General features: G+C 46.8%; 1 protein-coding gene and 1 long non-coding RNA gene across 2 annotated transcripts in view; both read right to left on the reverse strand.

The window, feature by feature from the left end:
• RETREG1 (reticulophagy regulator 1) overlaps window positions 1–23,081 on the reverse strand; it is a 130,185-nt gene that overhangs the window by 48,958 nt on the left and 58,146 nt on the right. The window lies entirely within an intron of this gene.
• On the reverse strand, window positions 163–5,956 carry LOC125101318 (uncharacterized). Its single transcript, XR_007127783.1, has 3 exons — window positions 5,821–5,956; window positions 607–710; window positions 163–174 (listed from the first exon to the last, which is right to left on the reverse strand). It is a non-coding gene; the product is annotated as an uncharacterized LOC125101318 (long non-coding RNA).

Below are 23,081 nucleotides of genomic sequence, written 5' to 3' on the forward strand. Positions count from 1 at the left end.
TATAAATCATACACAAATTTTAAATGTAGAGATGCTTATAACTGAAAAAAAAAAAAAAAAAACCAACCTAGAGGCCTATCAATAAGGGATTAATTGAATTTTGGTGCAATGAGATTCCATGCTGCTGCTAAAAAGGATGGGAGTGTTATTCAAATCTTTCCGTGATCCGGTGAGCTGAAAAAGAGAGAACAGAAACAGAAAAGGGTATAGGCCCATTTATGTAAAAACACACATTTATCTATTGATGAAAATACCTGGAAAGATATGTATGAAAAAAGGGAAACTAAGAAGACAAAGAGGGGATGGTGAGGAAGAAGAAGGAAAAAGATTTCAAAGGATCTACACTGAGGTGGTAATCGTGGTTTTCTTCCGTGGCTTAAGGAAATAATGAATGTTTTTCATTTTATTCTTTTTGCCCATCTGTGTTTTCTATTTTTCAGTAACAAGTACATACAAGTTACTCTTACAAGAAAAAAATTGGTCTTAAATACAAAAAAGAAAAATTTGACTTTTAAATAGAAAGGGGATATTTCTGTGGCTTCTATCACTGATGAAAAATATCTTTAAAAAAAAAATCTAAGAAAAAAAAAATCCTTGCATTTTCACCTGGGAAACAAGGCCTTCTGAAGCACGTCCCAGCAGACCTTTCAGGCTTCAGGATTCTCTCGCAAGCCAGACCAGTAACAGTCTCTGTCTTGGAGCAGTTCACTCTTTGGTAGCAGAGAGGTATTGGTTGAAAGGAGGAGGAAAAGAAAACCCATGTGAGTCTTTCATTCAACCAGTGACTCAGAAGTGTTAGAATTCCCTTTCCCTACTTTCCTCCAGTTTTTGTCAACAGAGAATGTTTGCTGCTATCAAAGCCAGTATATTTTTGGAATAAAGCAAAAAAACAACATTTTTTCCCCTTAGATTAAAAAAAAGAAGAAGAAGAAGGGGAAAAATAAAATCAAAGGCTCAAGTGACCCTATGTGTCTGTGGTGTCAATCATAGCACTCAGCAAGGAACAATCACAAGTACACAGTCCTGAGAAAGACGGTACCCTCTCTCTTGCTTTCTGGTTGGTGGAATCATACTGAGACTTGTCCTAGATCGGTGACTTTCAGAGCAATAAAAACTTTTTTTTTCCCCCAAATGCTATAAACAAACTTTAGTATATAAAATATACAACCACCAAAAAGAGTTACTTGGGTTTAAATTGGGGAGGGGGGTGGGGAACAGGGCACTGAAACTTGGCCTCCATTCCCCCTCAAAGATAACCCTTGAATCGAGTCCTTGAAAATCCAGGGTTGCTCAAGATACAGTGGAAAAACTGTGACCTAGATCCTCTGGACAGCCCAGCCCAGAAGAGAAAGTGGGAACCTTTTTCCTCAGTGTCTTTTCATAATAATGAGAACAGAATCAACCCAGTTACCCATTTTATCTTTTTACTTTTTTTAAGCTTAGCACACAGAGTGTTTTCTTCAAGTTTCTTTTCATCCAAAAATAGCCAGCTCTCCAAAACCAAGACATGGAGTCCCTGAAGTCCCTGCCCTCCAGCTTTCTCTTTGACCTTCAAGCTTTTCTGGGCTTATCTCTGTAGTCAACTGACTTCCCAGCCTAGGACAGTCCCCAGCTGCACCTCACATCATGGTGTGATTAGTAACAGACCCCTTCATGCTCACAGTGAACCTGTTCAGGCCACCAACTGCAGGACCCAATACCTCACCATTTCTTACCCCTATTTGTCGGAACTTCCATTTTGTTGATTTGTGCTGGATTGTCACATAATCTGTTCTGGTCTCAGTAGGGACCCCAACAGGACCCAACTTTGCCACGGACACTCAGGCTGGCCAGCGAGTGCTGCTCACACCTTTCCAACCCGCCATCTGCTCCTGCCATGGGTGGAATTGTGCCCCATCCCCAAAGTGGTATGCTGAAGCAAAGCCGTCTAGAAAGTATGATTTAGATGTGACAGAGTGCAGCTGCCCAAGAGATGCTAGAGAAGCCAGCCGTCTGGGGGAGCTGCACAGGGCAGGGGTGGAAGGAGAGCAATCTGGGAGGCATCAACCAGTGGCAGGAGGGGAAAGGGGGTCCAGAGAAGCTGGGGGGCAGAAAGGCTAATAGGGAACACGGTAAAGACTCAAGAACCTCCAGGAGTTGTGTCCCGTGCCAGCGGATCTATGGGGGCATGCTGATGTCCTAACTTTCTGATCAAATACGTTTCTTTACAAAAGTTCATTATACAGTTGACCCTTGAAAAACAGGGGTCCACTTATATGTGAATTCTTTCCTGATAGAGTACAGGACTGTCAATGTATTTTCTGTTATGATTTCTTTTTTTGGAGAGACAGTGCAAGTGGGGGGAGGGGCAGAGGGCAAGGGTGAGAGAGAATCTTACGCAGACTCCACACTCAGCGCAGAGCCCGAAGCGGGGCTTCATCCCATGACCTGGAGATCACAACGTGCCCTGAAGCCAAGATTCGGACACCTAACCACCTAGGCCACCCAGGCATCCCTTATGATTTTCTTAATAACATTTTCTTTTCTCTAGCACTCCATGGTAAGAATGGAGCGTCTAATACATACAACATACAAGATATGTTAATCACCCGTTCATGTTACCCGTAAGGCTTCTGTCAACGGTAGGCTGTGAGTAAGGTTTCTGAGGAGTTAAAAGTTGTACCTGGAATTATCAACTGTGTGGGGGATTGGCGCCCCTAACACTTACATTGTTCAAGAGTTCTCTGTAGGTTGTTGATTTTCGTACTGTGATATGTAGGGGTTAGTGACCACTGGAATCCAAGAAGCAAAGTGTGAACACAGCAAATAACCCTTTTAAGTAGTCAGCGGGTTCATAACAGGAAGGGTTAAAGGGCAGTTGGGGGAGAAGAGCGGGAAGTGGCGGGGAACCGAGTACAGGAGTAGCCTTGGGAAACACTGACAGGAGGAAGAGGCATCTGGCCATGGCTCAAGGAAGCCCCGAGAAGAAGACTCTGAAACGGGACAGGCGCTGGGACCTCCTGCGTCACCTTACCCTTCAGCACTGGCTTGGTTTGGGGTTGTGTCCTGTGCCTCTCGACACCCGCTTCACTGCGCTACACACAGCCTCGGCAAACTTCGGCGTGGGATGCCCTCTCCGAGTGCCTAGTGGTCACTGGCCACTGCTTTCTCTCCTCCTTACTTCCCTGCTCCTCTCCTTAAAACAGTTGACATATCTCTGTATCGAGCTGATTTCTTTCTCTCTGCTTCGTCCCATCCATCCTCAACCTCCCTTACAGAAAAAAAGGAAAGGAAGGAAGGAAGGGAGGGAGGGAGGGAGAAAGGAAGGAAGAAAGAAAGAAAGGGGGAAAGGAAGAAAACTTTTTAAACCTCTCAGAGGAATATACACTCTGGTAAAAATCAAAGCCAAATTTTCTCATTGGGTCAAGCGTCCCTCTGCAGAACACAGCAGTCCTGACTTAGTCTCGCTCACCTTCCTCCCCAAAGCTCTCTTCTAAGTCTGCACGTGTATTTCAGGGGTGAAGGTCCTCCAGGGAGAATCTCTGGTTCCAAGAAACTTAGAACAAATAGCCAAGGAGAGAAAGAACCCTGGCAGGTTCCATTGCTCTTAGCAAACATCAGGAAATGGAAAATTTCTAAGGCCTCAAGTTGCAGAGACAGAGGTCTGTGTGGGAGGCAAGGATCGGAGGGATTCTCCAAGAGTGCACACGTCTCAAAACTGACATCCTCCCTTGAGCTTAAACACATAATGCTACACCGAGCAATCATAAGCAGTTTAACTATGGGTTGTGTAAGGCTTTTGTTATATGTTGATCTTCCTTATCACATTTGGCTTATGTCAGTGTAAAACCTTATTTTTCACTCCTTAAATAGCAACCGATAAGATGCTTCCTGGCTATACATTCACCCAGTATTTCATGGAGAGGCCAACCTGAAATGATGACTTCTCAGCAGAATAGTCCTATAACAGTTAATCATTATTTCCAAATTGGCTTTGAGGTTATGGGCTGGGTGACCAGAAAGCCTCCTTGTCCCTTCTCACCATGTGCCATCTGGCACTCCTGTGGCCTTGGCTGGGGGAGTTCCACCTGCTGACCCAGCTTGAGGGATGAGCCATCTCAGACACTAAAAGAACATCTCCTCCAGGCAGTGGGTTTTGGGGAAATGTGCTCCTGGGCCAACATCCTACAGCCTTTAGGCATTCGTGAAGAGGAACCAGCTCTTCTAGAAGCAGATGCAGCAAGAAAAGCTGAACATCTGCTGGTCTTGATAAGTTGGGGAGAGGAGGGCCCTCAGAGACCTCGCTATCACTTCTTGTGGAGCGCAGACTGCTCCAATAACTTAACGGGACGGCGTCTTCGTTAGTGCCTCCACTGCTGTCAGAGTGAGGATAAGCTGGTCTCTTGGAAACGTGGCTTGACTCCTTCCAGCCACTGCCCGGTTCCAAATGATCTGCTCACAGCAACTTTAAGGCATCCTGTAGTGACCTCATGTCTCTCAGGGCACAAGGAGAACCCTGTCTGTGACTAGCAAAGCAATGAGCTTTAAAAACCGACAAATCCAAATGTGACTATACAGGACCTCGGAAGAGAAGCCGGGCCCAGTGAGGCTCTGATGGCGTTCATCCCTGACTTCCCGTCTCTAGGACTCCTCATGGGGAGTTTCTTCCAGCATCCAGAGCTTGTCTCCCATAAGCATACACGAACTTGTTTCATTTTAATACATTTTAAGTTTTGGAAGAATTTCAGATTCGTAGAAGAGGGACAAAGATGGTACAGAAAGCACCCATACGCTCTCTCCTGCCAACTAGCTGCCCTGGTACGTTTGTCACAACTAAACCCTAGCACTGTGAGGTCACTAGGAACGGAACTCCAGACTTCATCTGAATCCCACCCATTCCCACCCCGGCCACCTCCTTTTCCTCTTCCAGGATCCCGTCTGAGGCACCATGTTCCTTCCTGTCCTATCGTCTTAGCCTCCTGTGGTCTGAGACCTGCTCAGACTTGACTTGGTTTCCCCACCTTCACAGTTCTGAGGAGGATCTGGGAGGGACCAAGTGTTCCAGAGAATGCCCCTCAATTCGGATTTGTCCGATGCTTTTCTCACAGTCAGACTGAGGTTGCAGAGTTTAGGGAAAAAGGTCACAGAGGTGAAGGCCCTTCTCCTCACAGCGTGTCAGGGGTTCGTGACGTCCACATGACCGCTCCCTGGTGATGTGAACTTGCTCACTTGGAAGAGGCAGGGTTTGCCAGGCCTCTCCATTCTAAGGGTATTGTTTCTCCCTGGCACAGCGCCGTCTGAAAGCAAGTCTGTGTCCGGCGCCCATTCACGGGGGAGGGAGTGACGCACAGGGACACAGCTCTATCTCCTGAATGGGGAAGTAGTGACTATAGGATTTGAAATTCCTCCCTCAAGCAGATGAGGTCCCTTCCCCATTCACTCATTTCTTCAATCATTTGTAGCACTGAAGACTCAGCCGGCCCATAAGAACTTGTCATTTGGATTACAGTCCAGCCTCAAGTTACTGACCACATTGCTCTAGTCATTCTGGCTGCAAACTGGTGTCTGCCCACCTGCCCTTTCCAATGACTCCTCTTTCCACCCCTTCAGAGACCCGAAGAGGCCACCTCACTGCGCTCTTGCCACCACTCCACCCGACCTGCCCCACCTTGGCCCGCACTCTCCCACCGAGCCCGGGGCCACCCACAGCGCACCCGCGCCCCAGCAGGGTTATCCTGCCTCCTTCCCACTCAGCAGCAGCACCAGCCAAGAGGAGACACTAGGACTGAACCCAGCAGGCAGAGGGGCCCGACCCAGGGTAACACAAGCCTGTGCACCCACCTCCAATGACATATTCAAGACAGGGCGCTGTGAATGCTCCTCCTTGGCGCAAGCGGCCTCCTGGAGGGGAGCTGAGCGCGCGTGAGAGCTACTTCCACGGTGTTCTCGTGAAAGCTGGGAACGACCTACCATTTTCTTTCCTTACGCTGGTAGAACTTCCAGGATAGAAATCAACATCAGGCTTCCTCTCCACATGTGCCGTTTGTCCTTACCTTCCATGTTTCTTTCCTATTTTGAGTACTAGAGGAAGTTCACAGTTTAAAAATAGAAACAAGAGACTTGGCTTCTTTACCTGCACCTACTTTTAGCATCAAACCATGGCAACGCCACACACACGGTCCACCATTTCCACGGTGGATTCACACAGCCAGATGCTGCTTTCAATCCGCTTATTTATAACCAATGCGAATTGTTTATAGCAACCTTGGCTTTGTGAGACAATGAAACCACGAGTTGTAGGGACACCGTGGAAGGTAATAACTCGGTTAAGATTCCTCCTGATCCAGCTTCTGGGCCCATCACGAGCAAGTTAAAATTTAAAATCACCTCAAGTCCCAAATACAAGTGAAGAGCACGGGACACACCGTATCTGAAGCCGTAACAGAGGACAGGAAGCACCGGCTGCGGAGAGATGTGCAAGAGGGGACACGACGTACATGTGTTTTCCAGGATGATGGGTCCCCTTTCCCCCATGAAAGCGCCACTGTCCCCAAGTGAGGAGATGGACAGGGAGTCTCGCCAAAATGAGAAACAGTTGTTCCGAGGCTCGTCACTCTTTATAAACCCTGGACACAAGAGCGAGGCTCCTCCTAGCAAGGGTATTAATCAGGGTTCATTCCCAAAGAGGGACCAGGTGGTACCCCTCAGGGTCCCCCACAGGGTCACAGTCATCCCTTTAAAACATGCTTTGCTTGGTTTTACTTGAAACTATCCCTGAAAAAGAGGACATGGCCACATGATAGTGCTCTAACTATAACTGTCATATACTAAGGCTGTATATTCAATTTCTCTATTGTGAAGAGAAAAGTGCTCAGGGAAGAAGAATGGCAGAAATGACCTCCATCAGTGCTAGTCTGGGAAGCTTTTAGTTGTCACAGAGGTTACCCGATAGAATTGGTTAAAAAAAAAGAAAAATGAAAAAATATACTAAGTAACAGTATAATTAAAGAGAAAGAAAAAGGCATTTATCAGGTTTCATAATTATTTGTGGGGGTGTGACCTCACAATTGAAGGGCTAAGTGTTCATGCAAATATGTCATTCAGAAATTGATTTGGAAAGGGGTGGGGGATGGGTGAACTAGGTAACTAGGTGATGGGGATTTAAGAGGGCACAGGGTGGGGAGCCTGGGTGGCTCAGTGGGTTAAGCCGCTGCCTTCGGCTCAGGTCATGATCTCAGGGTCCTGGGATCGAGTCCCGCATCGGGCTCTCTGCTCAGCAGGGAGCCTGCTTCCCGCTCTCTCTCTCTCTCTCTCTCTCTCTCTCTCTGCCTGCCTCTCTGTCTACTTGTGATCTCTCTCTGTCAAATAAATAAATAAAAATTAAAAAAAAAAAAAAGAGGGCACAGGGTGTCATACGGAAGTGTTGAATCACTATATTGTGCCCCTGCAACAAATCTCTAACACTGTATGTTAACTATACTGGAATTAAATTTTTTCTAAAAAGAAATTTATTCAAAAAGTGATATAGTAACTGGTCTCATGGTAAAAACTGATGGACAGATGGGTGGTTGCCGGAGGCAGGGGGTGGAGAGATTGGGTGAATGTGGTCAAGGTAAGCAAATTTCCAGTTACAGGACAAATAAGTCCTGGGGACAGAATGCACAGCATAATGACTATAAAAACTTAAGCAGAGGGGAGATTTTGAAAGTTCTCATCCCAGGGAAGAAAAATTCAAGAGGTGATAGGTATTAACTAATCTTACTGTGGGTCATCATTTTGCAAAAATATATGTATTTAACCATTATGTTGTACGTCTTCAACTTATACAATGTTATAGCTCAGTTCTAGCTCAGTAAGACTGGGGGGAGGGGCACCTGGGTGGCTCAGTTGTTTAAGCGTCTGCCTTCAGCTCAGGTCATGATCCCAGGGTCCTCGGATCGAGCCCCGCATTGAGCGCCCTGCTTGGTGGGAAGCCTGCTTCTCCCTCTCCCTCTGCCCCTGCTTGTGTTCCCTCTCTCACTGTGTCTCTCTCTGTCAAATAAAAAAAAAAGACTGGGAGGAAATGGATAAAATTTAAAAAAAAAAAAAAAAAAGACTGATCCAAATAGTTGTTTATAGCTTGGTTGGTACGATTTCCAGTGACCGATTTTTTAAAGTGCTCCGTCACAACCTAGGAGTGACGACAACTTGTTCTGCAAATGCGTTACTCTGAAAGGGGCCCCAGTTTCAATAAAATGGACATTAAGGGAGAACAGGAAAAGCAGCACTTTCAAGCTAACAGGAGATGTAAATAAGATGTGATTTTATATGATGAACATAACCAAATTAGCAAACAGTGATTTCACAGTGGTTACAATTAGTATGAGTAGAAAATTGGACCCTTTACTAAGATGTTATTGACAGAGAGAGAACGCGTATGCACACACAGGTGTGTGAGTAGGGGGAGGGGCAGGGAGAGGGAGAAGCAGACTTCTAGCTGAGCAGGGAGTCTGAAGTGGGGCTCCACCCCAGGACCCTGGGATCATGACCTGAGCCAAAGGCAGACATCCAACCGTCTGAGCCACCCAGGAGCCCCAAACTAGACCCTATAAATTTATATGCCTGGAAGCTCGTAACATGGAGCAGCCAAAAGCTTTTGTAGGATCCTGGCAGCGAGGAGGGCATCATGGCCGAGGTCCCCCAGTGTTGGCACATGCTGCACTCTGGGTGGGATGGGAAGTCACTGAAACAGCGAGCTCTGGCTGGTGTGCAGACCCGCTCTTCAGGATTGAGGGAGGAGAGGGGGCCAGTGAGAAACGAGAGCTGGTGCAGGTTCAAGGAGATAGTGGGGGGAAGAGGTGTCTAGGACACATCCTAGACGTGGAGCCAAGTAGGTTTACTGATGGACTGAATTTGTCCATCAGGAATAAGGGACACGTGGAAACATGGAAAACTTCCATCTACTCACTGGAACACACAATTCTGAAGAACACCTAACGGCCACAGGGTGCCTGACACAGTACACGGGTTAAAAAACCTTTTTGTCATTGGCCAGATAGTTCATATTTTCGGGTTTGTGGGCCATATGGTCTCTTCAGAGCGACTCAACTCCCCTGTTGTAACACAGACAGACAGTATATGAGAATGAGTGCCAGCCATCGTCTGCCAACTCCTGTATTTTATACACAGGCACACCCCCACAAGTTATAAATGAATATGTATCTGTCTATAATCAATTAAAGAAAAACCATCTGGAAGGAACTACTACCCCAGTATTACTAATGATTATCTCTAGGATTCTTCTTTTTGGTCTGCTTTCTTTTGTGTATTTTCAAAACTTCTCCCATGTATGCATTTCTTTTGTAATCAGATAAAATCTCCAAATTAAAAGAAATACAGTCTGAAATTCTGTTGTTATTTTTTAATTTTTTATTTTTTTAAAGTACACAAAGCAAAGCAAAGGTTTCTGGGGTTCTGTGTTTTGGTGCCCTGTCACTGATCAGACTTTTAAAATGGTGATTATTTCGGGCGCCTGGGTGGTTCAGTGGGTTAAGCCGCTGCCTTCGGCTCAGGTCATGGTCTCAGGATCCTGGGATCGAGTCCCGCATCGGGCTCTCTGCTAGGCAGGAACCCTGCTTCCCTCTCTCTCTGCCTGCCTCTCTGTCTACTTGTGATCTCTCTCAGTCAAATAAATAAATAAAATCTTTAAAAAAATAAAAACCCTTTAAAAAAATAAAATAGTGATTATTTCAAATAAAAATACTTATTAAAAAGTCACCAGTAAATAGGTTTTGCATTGGGAGCTGACAAGAAGTAACCTGCGGTTGTATTTCCGAGAACCAGCGGGTGCCTGGGTCAGGAATGGAGAAAGTTGTTTTTTTATTGCATTGGCTGAGTCCCTGGAAAAGATTACATCTTGAATTAGCAGCTTGACTGTCTGCTGTCCGGATAAATATTGTGTTGCTATGACTGAGGTCGTCCCCTGCCCCGTGGGTCACCCTGCTGTATAATTAGCCTCTTATCATACCAGGTGCAAATCAAACCAGCCGCCCTTGCTGTCAGCGTGGTAATTTAACAAACCAGAAACACTCCTTTCATGGATCAACGTCTGATTTAATCACCTCGCGTCCCACCGAAGACACCTGAGGGCTATTTGGCCGCAACATTGCTCTGCAAGCCGGACCCAGGAGCACAAGTGTCTTGATGAGTTCCCCGCTATTGTGGCTACTTGAGCGAATTATTTTTCGTGCCCTTAACTGCATCACGGCCCACTCTGTCGGTCCACGTGGAGGTGTCACCAGGTAGAGAGTGGAACTTAAGCTTAGGTGTCCTTCAGGGGCACGGGCACTGCCCTCAGGCTCCGCTGCTGGTGTTTATCCTGCGTGGTGGTCAAGTTCATCGTCAGCCTCTGTTTCAACCACCCTCAGTCAAGTCCAAGCACAGCCTAAAGTAGCTCAAGTCCAAGCACAGCCTAAAGTAGCTCACGCTGGGTGCCGAGGGCCGTGCTGGGTACTCCCTCCCAGGCCTGCTGTCACTTGAGATGGTCCTCCCAGCCCCAGAAGGCCAGGCCCCTGGCCTCTCCACGTCCCCTCTGCCCCCTCCTCCTCGTCCTCCCTTCCCAGGTGATCCTCACAGACATGATATAGGCTAATCTCCACCTCACAGACCTCTTCTGGGAAACCCACCCTGGCTAGAGCCCTTGGCTCTGTCTCTAAATCTCATCTACTTCATGAAAGGGGTTGGAACTCCTCGCCCCAGCAGTAAACCATTAAAGGACCGTCTCTGGCGTCTGACCCTCTGGCCCTCCTGGGCTCGGTGCACACGCTCCGAGGGGCACTTGGGCCGCGGGCCCCCTGGAGCCAGCCTACCTGGGCCCTACCCCGCTGACTGTGTGATCTCGGGCAAGTCACCTAACATCTCTGTGCCTGTTTTGTCATCTGTAAAGTGGGATAACAGTAGCACCTCATACGGTGGTGAGGACTGAATGCATATGCAGTGTTGTTAAGTGGACGGGATTCGGGACCACAGACTGAATGAGAAAATAATCATATGAATGACACTGGGAAGAGTGTGGGCGTTTTGACTGTCCCACTGAGCATTTGCTTTAAAACACTACCCAAGAGATGAAGAGTTTCAGTCTCACATTTTCCACATTACTGTCTCCAGTCACAATAATCTTTCCTGTGTCTGACTTTCTTCAGACTATCAACACAAGGAACGGATGGATGGATGGATGGATGGGTGGGTGGATGGATGGATGGATGGATGGACGGACGGATGGATGAGATGATCTTTCAGATCTCCTGTTCCTTCATTGTGGGTCCCTCAGTCCCGCTAGCCGGCCCACCCTCGGCTGACCGATGACAAAAACAGCAGCTAAGAAGTGTTTACTACGTACCCAGTGCTTTCAGTTAACTGTTTCATATAATTCTCAAAATGTCCTCAGGAAGGTACACAGTTACAGAGACTGAGGTTGGGAGGCAAAGCGCCCTGCCCAGGGCCACGGAGCTTGTCAAGGGCCGAGCCAGGACCATTTTCCTTCCCTTGAACAACCTGTTGCCCATACCACAGTTCTAGACTCATCACAGATCTTATTAATTACGTAGTTTGGTTAAATGACTGATTTCATTTACTAATGCCAACTGCAGGCCAACCACTAGGAGGGCAAAGATTAGAAATGGTCCCTATTGTCCCTAAGTGCAAGTCAGACCAACCAACAAGAGATTCCAGAGCAATGTGGTCAGTGTTTTTGGGACAGGAAAGTATGGGGCCATATGGACTCAAACGGTGAGGAAGAGGGACAGGCCTGGAGAGTGCAGAGAGCAGAACGGCTTCCCTGGAAAGTGTTGTCTCACTGACAGCGGAGGCAGTGCTGGGATCGGGGGTGAGAAGGGGAATTCCAGGCAGAAACAAGATAATGCGCGTGTGCATCTGATGGCCATGGAGGAGGCATCGCCAGTGGGGACTGAAGGGGTTGTGGATAGGAATTTCCGCTCACCAAACATGAAACGGGATTTCTCTTAACAAATTAGGCAGTGGGCAGCTCTGAGTTGGGTCCCCCTTTCCCAGCACATGCAGTGAGGAACATGATTAGGAAGGCCTCCCCCTATTGTAAGGCTGCTTTCCACTCAAGAAAGTGCCATTGGGCTAGGAGAGCATCAGGGAAGATGTCAGACCCTATTCCGGGACGTGGACGGCTGGAAGGGAGGGAACGGAACCATGTCTTCTTCAACCTTGGAACTCTTCCTTAAAAAACAGAACAGGAAGGCACACACAGATCTGACAAGGTGCCTGATAGCCGGTGGAGGTCCAATGACTTTGAATGTCTCTGCTTGTCACTCGAGTCTCTGGGTACCGAGGTGATAATGCAGTTTTCTAGAACATCAGAGGTTTCATCTCAACTTATTTATTAGTGTTCAAAGCGGTTTTTTTTTTTCTTTTTGTTTCCTGACACTGGGTCTCCATACTGACAAAAGCTAAAGCAATTCCCTAGATACTACTTAACATTTTTTCACAGGGGCGCCTGGGTGGCTCAGTTGGTTGAGCATCTCTGAGTCTTGGTTCCAACTGAGGTCGTTGTCTTGGGGTCATGAGATCAAGCCCCCGGTCAGGCTCTGCGCTCAGCGTGAAGTCTGAGATTCCTTCCCCCTTCTTCCTGCTCTGCTTCTCCTCTAATTTGCACTCTCTCTCTCTCTCTCTCTCAAATAAATTTTTTTTAATTTAAAAAATTTTATAAAGTGTAACTGTGTGATCTGCATGTTTCTCAAGAAACTCATGCAAATTGCCTGAACATGAAGGTAACTGCACGAATTCTCTTCATGCTGTTACAGGCGGAGTGACCGCAGTTAAGTCAGCCTTGAGTAAGCAAGAGGGGTTCCCTGTTCATCAGGGTCTTTGTTTAATAAAATAGTCAAGCTCAAACAGCACAGTTCATGGCAAAGACTATGGTAAAATTTAAAACAACAAATTTAAATTTAAATGTAAATTTAAAATTTAAAACATCTATCGAAGATCGATAATTTAGAAACATTTCATCCCACAAAATTAACAGCAAATCCCAACAGAAACATAAACATGAATGTATACAATATGTCATCTGAATTCATTGCATGTGGCACTTTGGAAAGATTTGGAAAAAGGTGAAGAAGTTCTAGAAAGACGCTCATCCTGAAGACTTTAGAGGTGCAGGGAGTTTGCAAAAGCCTGAAATGCATACTTCAGCGGTTGACAAGATGAACCCCAGAAGTCCAAGATTCTCTTAACTATTCAACCCAAGAGTATAATCATTACCCCATTCCTCCCCAGCTCCCAGGACAAATGCCTAATTTCAACTGGGAAGGAACCACCACAAAGGCAGGCCAACCTAGATGTCCCTAGGTCTAAGCCTTTCTTGACTGATGCTCAGGAAGGAAGGAAAACTATATGGCAACTGGCAGAGGTCCAACAGGGAGCCCCAAGGTGATTATGATGGTATTTTGCACCCTCATGGGTCTAGGACATGAATGACCCATAAAATCATCCAGGCTTCCTGGTGGCAAGTAAGGCTGACTTACTCTCACTGGTTTGCACAGAGAAGGAATTCACAAAAGGGTAGCCCAGGGAGACTCTAGAAGGGCCCGAAAACCAGGTCACAAATGCTGCTGAAATCTCACCACAGAACTGCTCTGTCAGGAACACCAATGGATGCATCTGGGCAACCCAGAGAACCCCGGACACTCTAGAACCCTCACCCCTGCAAGCTTGCAGAAAGCATGTATCGACTGCCACCCTCACCAGAATGGACTTCTTTAAGCCAGTTTAAACCAGTTTCATAATTCAAAATGGCGTCCGTGCATCTGGCTGGTGGAACTGGGTGACACGGTTACCCCCTAGCTTCAAGGAAGCCTGAGAAAGCGAGCTCCAGCTTCCACTGTGGGAAGGCAGGGTCGCCCAGGGCAGAAAATTCCCCCTCGTAGGAAAGTCCTTTCCTATGAAAGAACAGTCTGGGCCGCCAAAAAGAAGGACATAGTTTCCCTACACCTCCTGATTTGCAATAAAGAACATTCTATTGATAGCAACAGCAACAATAAGAAATAAGCATCAGAGTACATTCAGAGTAGCTGAAACTTCGATACCATGTGAGAACTACACTGTCTACACACACTTGAACTGAGACACCAGCTACCTGCTGGTTTGAAGCCATGAGGATCGATGCTCCTCAAGGTTATCATCTAGAGTGCAGGCCGCTCGATGCCAGGACAGCCCTGCTGGAGAGCGATGATGTATAGAGTGGGTGGAGAGGAGAGATTACCCTGCTTATCCCAGCCAACCTTATCGAGGCCAAGGCAATCATGTGATAATGTGTGAATGAATCAGAAGGGGTAGCCCGGGTATTTCTGTACTCAGAGCAGCATTCACACTTCAATTCCAGCCAGCTCTCCTTCCCCTCTTCTGAGTTTTTACGAGTCACTTTTCACACAAGACTCAGACACTCCATCCTATTAACTCACTAAGAGTAGAAGCCTCCCCTCAGAATTAAACTCCGTACCAGGGATGGCTACCTCGAGAAAAGATCCCTGCCCAATGTCTGAAAGGCAATGTCATCTGCTATCATCTTTCTTCTGGAAATGATGGTCTCTTGCAGGAAGACAGATCACTCACTCATGAAACCAAGCATTTTTACTGAGCACTTACTAAGGGCCAGGCACGGTGCTAGGCCCTGGGCACACAGGAGTGGAAAAGGAGGTGTGGTCTCTGCTTCATGGAGCTCCCAGGGTGTTAGAAAAGCTGGACATTAATCCAGAGAGCCTATAAAGACCCATTCTGTTAGAGGATAGGAGAGGCTGAGTCCTAAGGAGGGAGCATTTAAACTAGAGAGCCCAGAGTGTTTGTTCTTTCTTGCTCTCTCCCTCACATGTACACAAATTTACAATCAGCATCCATCCTTACAGGATCTGAACGCTCTGCTTGATCTCAGGGATTCTGCATGCAGAGAGGAATCGCCCCGCCTGTGGTTTCTGAGCGCGCACTGCTCTAGGGTTGACGGAAGTGCTCGCTGCCATGTGTAACTGATTCAACACGTCAGTGCGGCATTCAAGGGCGTCCTACAAATCCTCTTGGCTCCTTTGAAGCCCCCCCCCACTCCCGCCCACCTGTTTCATTTCTCTTGCTCAAAACGGACCATCCAAGTGCTGGGATGGATGGACATGTGCAGGCCCGCCTTCAAGAAGAAACCAATCTCTTCCCAGAGGTGGCCTTGATATCAGGGAGCCCCTCGTCCGCTCACAGAGAGAAGCTCTCACAAAATGCCCCAGACAGTGTTGACAGTACCCAAACTCACTCCTTTCGCCTGCAAACATGAAGACTGATTACTTACGGTGGCGACAACGGTGACAAAGATAATGAGCACAAGAGATCAACTCACAAAACCGAAAATCACCAAGGTTCAGCCCCGGCACTGGGCTCCCCAACACCGACACAGCTTCTCTCCCAAGGTGCCACCAAGATACCCAGGTCTCAGGACACACGTGTCCCACTTCATGTCCTTTTCCCCTCATCCCCATGGGAAACACGACCTCCACAGACGCATCAGGGCACGGTGCGTGGAACACATGCCAATCGCCAAGGGGTCCGACAGCCATCTGCCAGAAGCCCACAGATCCGTGCACAGCACGGAAGGTGCCAGACCAAAGAAGGACGCCAGAGACGGTGTTTTACACAAATGCGAGTGGGACTCTCTTGTAACTATGGGCTTCTGAGCTCATCTCAGACTCTTGTTTTGGGAGAGCATTCTGGCAGACGAAAAGGATATTTTCTAAATAGGATTTGCTTGGGGGTCACCGAAGATGAGCCGTCGGAGCAGGGGAGAGCATATCCACGGTCAGAAAGGGGGCTCTTCTTTGTATCTCACTTCACGGTAGTACAAAGTGGCAAAAGGCCTGATCTCAACTGACTACCCTTCTGGATCCTTCCCTACTCTTCGCCTGACCAGCCCCATGCCCGTCTCACTCCACCTGTCTTGTCCCTTAGAACGTGAGGGTACACCCTAAGCAGGACTGACCAGCTGGCCTCAGACAGCCGAACCCACGAAAGACCCACTCTTACTCCCCGAGCCCTTACCCGGGGGGGCCAGGCACCTGCAGGTCTTCCCGTATTTTAACCCTCACTATGACACCCAACTGAAATAGCATTTCCCACGTATTAAAAGTGAAGAAATGAGGCTTGGAGGTTTCGTGACTTGCCCAGGGCTGGGTATCTGCTAAAAGAGCTGGCTGAAGCCACAGGAAGTGAGCCTCGGAGCCTGCTCTGCAAATGCCTCTTCTCCTCTGCCTGAAGCTGCCAGGCTGGGGCGTCCAGGCCTCCTCAGCAGAGCTGCCAGCTGCTAACATCTCCAGGGCATGGGTTGTGCAGGGTGTGTGGCTAGGATCGCAGATCAAACAAAGGCTGCATTTCTTTAAGCAGAAAGGATGGTGTGAGGCATGGATGGGGATGGGTGTGGGGAGCTGCAGAAGGGGCTCCGGCCTGCAGCTGAGTGCATTCGCATGGGCCTGACTTTCACCTGCTTAGGCCAAGGAGAGGGGGCGCCCCCCCGGAAGTCTGCCTGACCCCTCGACTGCAGGCAGGGGTCACTGCTTTTGGACCAAGCGTCAGGCTTTGGATAAAGCACAGGAATCCCCAGCCCTCAGCATATCCCCAGATATAGAGGAATTCAGCTCCCCAGTAGATGCCGGTATGTTCTCTCTTGGGAAAGAGCACAGGATCAGCTCGTTCCCTCTGTTTTATTGATGTGTGCGAGATCGGACACGGAGTGCAAATCCCAAATCAGGATATGATGCCCACGTTGCGCAGGCCCCTGCCTTGGAGCAGACTCAGAAACTCCAGTAGAACCCCGCTTGCCTTACCTAAAACCCGGTAGATGGCACCTGGCTCCGACCCTGAAGACCAAACCACCAGGTTCGGGGCGTCTGGGAGGTGACTGCTCTGGGCACCTGGGGGTTTAGTGGGCCTCCCCGCCCCCCAGGAAGTCCTGCTCTGAGCACACAAGTGGCTATGAATCAGAGTTCTTTCACTTCTCCCAGAAGATGAAGATAATTAGTGACAGTGAGAGTGACAGCAGATGAACCACACGGCGGCCATTCTGGGCCAAATGCTGGACATCCGTGTTCATTCAAGCCTCCCCAAGACTCTGTTTTATACCCATTTTACAGGCGAGCACAGTAAGGTAGATACAGGTGTGAGCTCCACTCTGTCTAACCAGGGTGCCCCGCCTCTCAGCTCCTCACTCCAGAACTGAAAACGGAACGAAAACACCCTTCTTCAAAGCAAAGCTAGGGACTATTTGTAAGAATCTGTTACAGGCTCATTTTGTACTCCAAGATTTTTCAGAGGTGACTGAAATCACCTCTTTAGGCAGAAAGCTTAAAATTCCACCACAAGGAGCCTCAGAGAACTCCACCGAAAGGTCACTGCTCTGGGAAGGGCCCCAACATTTCACTTCCACGAGGCTGCAGACATCCATAAAGGGGGACACCAGACCTGAAGGCTGGGTATGTTAGAAGGACCCCGGGGGAAATCAACAAGTTTCTTTGCTCCTGCGTTCACGTGCTCTGACCCCAAGCCAGCTGGGAGAGTCCTCAGCGTTTGGTGCCTAATCAGATGATGGGCCATGAAGCATACCCCTGAATGTCATCAGAGGCCAGGCATCTGCACCAGGAATCCAGAAATAAGCTGTCACCAAAGAGATGTGTGCCCTCTGGAAATAATTTCCAGAACATGTTTCATAATCTAGGGTGGGGACTTAGCGAGCCAGACAGGAAAGGTCAAAAGGCAGCCCCTGGTCCTACAGCGCTCAGCCTTGCCTCCTCCTGCTCGCGGGTCCCCACATAAAGAGCCTCCTGCTTGCTGTCCTGTCCCTGGGCCCCCTGGGCCCCTCCCAACAACCACCTAAAAAAGCCACCCGTCCCAGTACCTGTGTCCTGTTGTGTCCCTTCACTATCGTTAAACGGAGGTCCCATCACTTCATTGCCTTGAATGTGTTTTGAGTAACTGTCAAAATTTAATGAGTATTTTGTTCACCAGACATTTAGATGTCAAGTAAGTACTGGTACCAGATTCTGCACTTATCAAATATGCCTGAACTGAATGGCATGTTTTAAAATAACTTTTCTTTTTAAAGTAATGTTTGCTCAGGGTAGAAAATGTGTAGGATACTTTTAAATGAATAGGTAAGAATTCTGCCCAAGGGAAGATCAGTCAAATGATTTTTTAAGATGTTAAATGCATTATAATTTATATTCTTGACTGCTTCACTGGTTAGGACAGACATGCTGGGAGTAAATTTACAAAAATCAGTTCTTTGGGGCCAAAGTGAACAGCTTTCTCAGTCTGGCCTGGATCTCCCAACTGAATTGCCAACACAGTTTTATTTCCTATGACAACGATCACTGTCTGACTGGGGCATTTTAGCACCTGTACATTTCTTAGGAGCAAGTCAATTACCTCATTATGCTTGTTTATCGAGCAGAGTCATTTACAAAGTCAATAATTGATCAAACTTGAGACGACAGAGTGTACCTGCTTAACGGGGCAGAGCTGATGAGGCTTGGCTCAGAGCTCAGGATTAATGTTTCTGTCACGCTGAAGCACAGGGCTAAATAGTGCATTCACTTCAACCATGAACTCAATTATTACAGAAAGAATCTTAAAAATTGAGAAGCTGAAACCCTTTGGTTCCAATCCTTTCAGGAAATTCACACACATACAGGTGAACAAGTCACTCCTTCACTCTTGGAAGATCAGATCTGGGAAAGATTTAGGTTAGTAAATAATTTGGACTAACTGATGATTATATGCAAAGGATAGGGACAAGAGGGACGGCTGTCCACTGTTTTGGACAAGTCACGGGTGCTGGTAAGCTATCAGCTCGTCCATATTCCACGGAACCAGAGAGACCCCTGGGGTCAGTGGGGGGATCGGGAGCAGAGGGTTGTCTAACTCGGATGATTCAGAACTAAAGTGGGCGTGGGGGGACATCAATTCAGTCAAGTCATAAGTAAATGAGTATTTATTATGTGGTATCACCGGGCTTGAGAGAGCCCAGGATAAACCACCATCCTGGTCCGTGCCCTGCCCCAGGGCTAGCATGTTTGAAGGGATAGGACCAGTAATCACACTCTTGTGTAGCTCATTGGCTAAAACAAACTGCCTCCGTTTCACCTTGACTTTGCCCTTAGAAACACAGATACAAAGAAACAGTATCCAAGTTTAAGGATTAAAAACTAATCTATAGGTCTATGGCTGAGATAGCAACTATAAGGTATTATTCTTCCTTTCCTAAGAAGAAATGATTCAGGAAGGTAACGATAGGATTATTTTATTAAGACACAATCTGGGTGGGTGTGTGCCAGGGCCACTAGTTTCTGAAGCTGTGGGCGGGGAGCTGAAGGCAGAAATGTATGGACTTTCTAAAATAACAACTTTGGGACGCCTGGGTGGCTCAGTTGGTTGGACGACTGCCTTCGGCTCAGGTCATGATCCTGGAGTCCCGGGATCGAGTCCCGCATCGGGCTCCCAGTTCCACGGGGAGTCTGCTTCTCTCTCTGACCTTCTCCTAGCTCATGCTCTCTCTCACTGTCTCTCTCTCAAATAAATAAATAAAATCTTTAAAAAAAAAATAACAACTTTATCAAGGTAATTTACAGAGAATAAACGTATGCATTTTTAAAGCGCAAAATCTGGTGAGTTTTAACAGCTCTTTACACCCTGGAAACAACCATCAGAAGCAAGACACAGAACATTTCCAGTGCCCACCTGAAAACACCTACCGGCCCACCTACGCCAGCACCTTCTTTGAAATCTAACCCAGCCCAGGGCAATCACCACTCTGCTGTCACTACCGATTAGTAAGAGGTACCAGGAAAACACAAAACAAAACATCCTACCTGACTCCTCCTACTTGAAAGCTTTCCAGTGGGGGGGCGGGGCAGGGTGTTAAAGCACCTGTTTCGTGTTGCTCCTCTCCATACACAATAGCACGTGACAGGGCTTGTGAAAGACAGAAAGCCGGCTTGGGGGTGGGAGATCTTCGTCTTAGAGTCAGTGGAACCTGTTGTCCTAAACACCCAGTCCTCTTTGGTTTCTGTTTTTATGACATACAAACAAGAAGGCCAAAAACCACCCCACAAATAAACTCGGCTCCAAAGTCAGATCCACACTTGTCCACCTTTGTACTGTGCCCCCGCTAAGGCATTGTTCTAAAATGAGCAATACAGTATTCCTGAAAGTCAAAGGACCTTTTAATTATTTCAACTGAAGGAAATACATGCTGCACAGCACATTTGAAAGGAACAGATCAGCAACACGGAACGGTGTCAGAACAAGTTCTAGAATTATCTTGCAGAAAATAATGCAGTTCCTGAGGGCTTTTTTGTTTAAGATTTTATTTATTTATTTGACAGAGATCACAAGTAGGCAGGGTGGCAGGCAGAGAGAGAGGAGGAAGCAGGCTCCCTGCCGAGCAGAGAGCTCCACAAGGGGCTTGATTCCAAGACCCTGAGATCAGGACCTGAGCTGAAGGCAGAGGCTGAACCCACTGAGCCACCCAGATGCTCCTTCCTGCTGGCTTCGTAACAGAACAGCTCCCACCTCCATTTGTGATCCCATTCAAGTATTACTGCTGATTGCTGTACCCGCTGGCTTTTTTTAAGATTTTATTTATTTATTTGACAGAGATCACCAGTAGGCAGAGAGAGAGGGAGAGGCAGGCTCCCTGCTGGGAGCCTGATGAGGGGCTCGATCCCAGGACCCTGGGATCAGGACCTGAGCCGGAGGTAGAGGCTTTAACCCACTGAGCCACCCAGGCGCCCCCCCCCCCCTACCGGCTGGCTTTTAAATAGCTTTATTGATGTGTAGTTGACATAAAATTAACTGCATACTTAAAGTGTTTAATTTAATAACTTTTGCCATATGGATACACCCATGAAACGATCACCAAAATAACCATAATGAAGAATGCCATCAAGCTTCTCAAGTTTCCCGGGGCCCTTCTGAGTCCGTCCTTCCCGCCCTTCCCAGCACCAGCCCGTCCAAGGCAAGGACTGATTTGTTTCCCATGACAATCCAATCGTTTGCATTTTAAGATTTTTATACAGATGGAGTCATACAGCATTCCTCTTTTTTGTACGGTTTCTTTAATTCTGCATAATTAATTCGAGATTCATCCAGGTTGTTTCCCTTGCTAATATAGCAATAACCCAGTCCTTTTTATTATAGAACAGTGATCCATTCTGTGGATACACGACAATTTACTTATCTATGCACCGGATGATGGGAGTTTTAGCTCCTCCCAATAAAGCTCCAATGAACATTCTTGCACAAGACTTTATATGGACACATGCTCTCCTTTCTCTTGGGTAAATACCTAGGAGGAAATGACCCAATCACATGGTGGGTGTAGGCTTACCTTTTCAAGAACCTGTGCCCATCTGTTTTAGCAGTTTAAAGCATCTGACATTCATTTCCACCCACAAAATAGGAGAGTTGATAGGGCTCTACATCTTCACAACACCTGGAATGGTCTTTTTAAATTTTGGCCAGTCCAATAAGTGTAGTGGTATCTCATTGTGGCTGTAAGTTGGGATTCTAACAACGAGTGATAGGGGGCATCTTTTCATGTGTTTATCTTTGTTGGAAGTATCTGTTCAAATCCTTTGGACTTTTAAAACTTGGGATGCGTGTTTTCTTATTAAGTTTTAAGAGTTCTTTATATGCTCTAGATACAGATATTTTCAGATACGTGGTTTACAAGTACTTTCTTCCAATCTGTGCCTTGACTTTTCGTTCCCTCAATATGATCTGCTACAGACCAAAGTCCAAGTCCGATTTGTTAAATTTTTCTTTTATGGATGACGTCCATAGTCTTGTATTCCAGAAATCTTTCCTTAACTTGGGGTTATGAAGACTTTCTCCTGTGTTCTCTTCTAGAAGCTTTATATATTCTAAGTTTACATTGGAGTCTGTTTAAATGCCCTTGGACTTAATTTTTATATATGACGCAAGGTATGCATATAAGTTTATAGTTTTGCATATGGATATTCAACTTTTCTACACTACCTGTTAAAAAGCCATTTCTTTGTGCTGAACTGCCTCTGAACCTTTGTTGAAAATTAGTTGTCACATCTGTGTGAGTCTGATTTCTGGACTCGACTCTGTTCTTCTGAGTTATCACCAGCCTTATCAGCCCAGCTGTAAAGCAAGCCTATTCGCTTTGTTTAGCCATTGAGGACACAGGCCTACAAGATGAGCTGGTGTGTTCAAAGTCCAGTGTTTCTTCCACTGGTGCCATATCCTCTTCTAAGACTTAATTCTTTTACATATAAGGAGGAACTCAATGCCAGAGAAAAAAATTAGTTGATATGACAGAGATTAACATATTTTTTTTCATTAACATATAATGTATTATTAGCCCTAGGGGTACAGGTCTGTGAATCGCCAGGTTTAAACACTTCACAGCACTCACCAAAGCACATACCCTCCCTAATGTCCATAAACCAACCACCCTCTCCCTACCCGCCTCCCCCGGCAACCTCAGTTTGTTTTGTGACATTAAGAGTCTCTTATGGTTTGTCTCCCTCCTGATCCCATCTTGTCTCATTTATTCTTTTCCTACCCCCGAAACCCCCCATGTTGCTTCTCGATTTCCTCATATCAGGGAGATCATATGATAATTGTCTTTCTCTAATTGATTTATTTCGCTCAGCATAATACCCTTTAGTTCCATGCACGTCATCGCAAATGGCAAGATTTCATTTCTTTTGATGGTTGCATAGTATTCCATTGTGTGTGTGTGTGTGTGTGTGTGTGTGTGTGTATATATATATATATATATATATATATATACCACATCTTCTTTATCCATTCATCTGTTGATGGACATCTAGGTTTTTTCCATAGTTTGGCTATTGTGGACATTGCTGCTATGAACATTTGGGTGCATGTGCCCCTTTGGATCACTACATTTGTATCTTTAGGGTAAATACCCAGTAGTGCAATTGCTGGGTCATAGGGTAGCTCTATTTGCAACTTTTTGAGGAAACTCTATGCTGTTTTCTGGAGTGGTTACACCAGCTTGCAGAGATGAACATATT

The sequence above is a fragment of the Lutra lutra genome, chromosome 5 (assembly GCF_902655055.1).
Source record: "Lutra lutra chromosome 5, mLutLut1.2, whole genome shotgun sequence".
Classification (NCBI taxonomy): domain Eukaryota; kingdom Metazoa; phylum Chordata; class Mammalia; order Carnivora; family Mustelidae; genus Lutra; species Lutra lutra.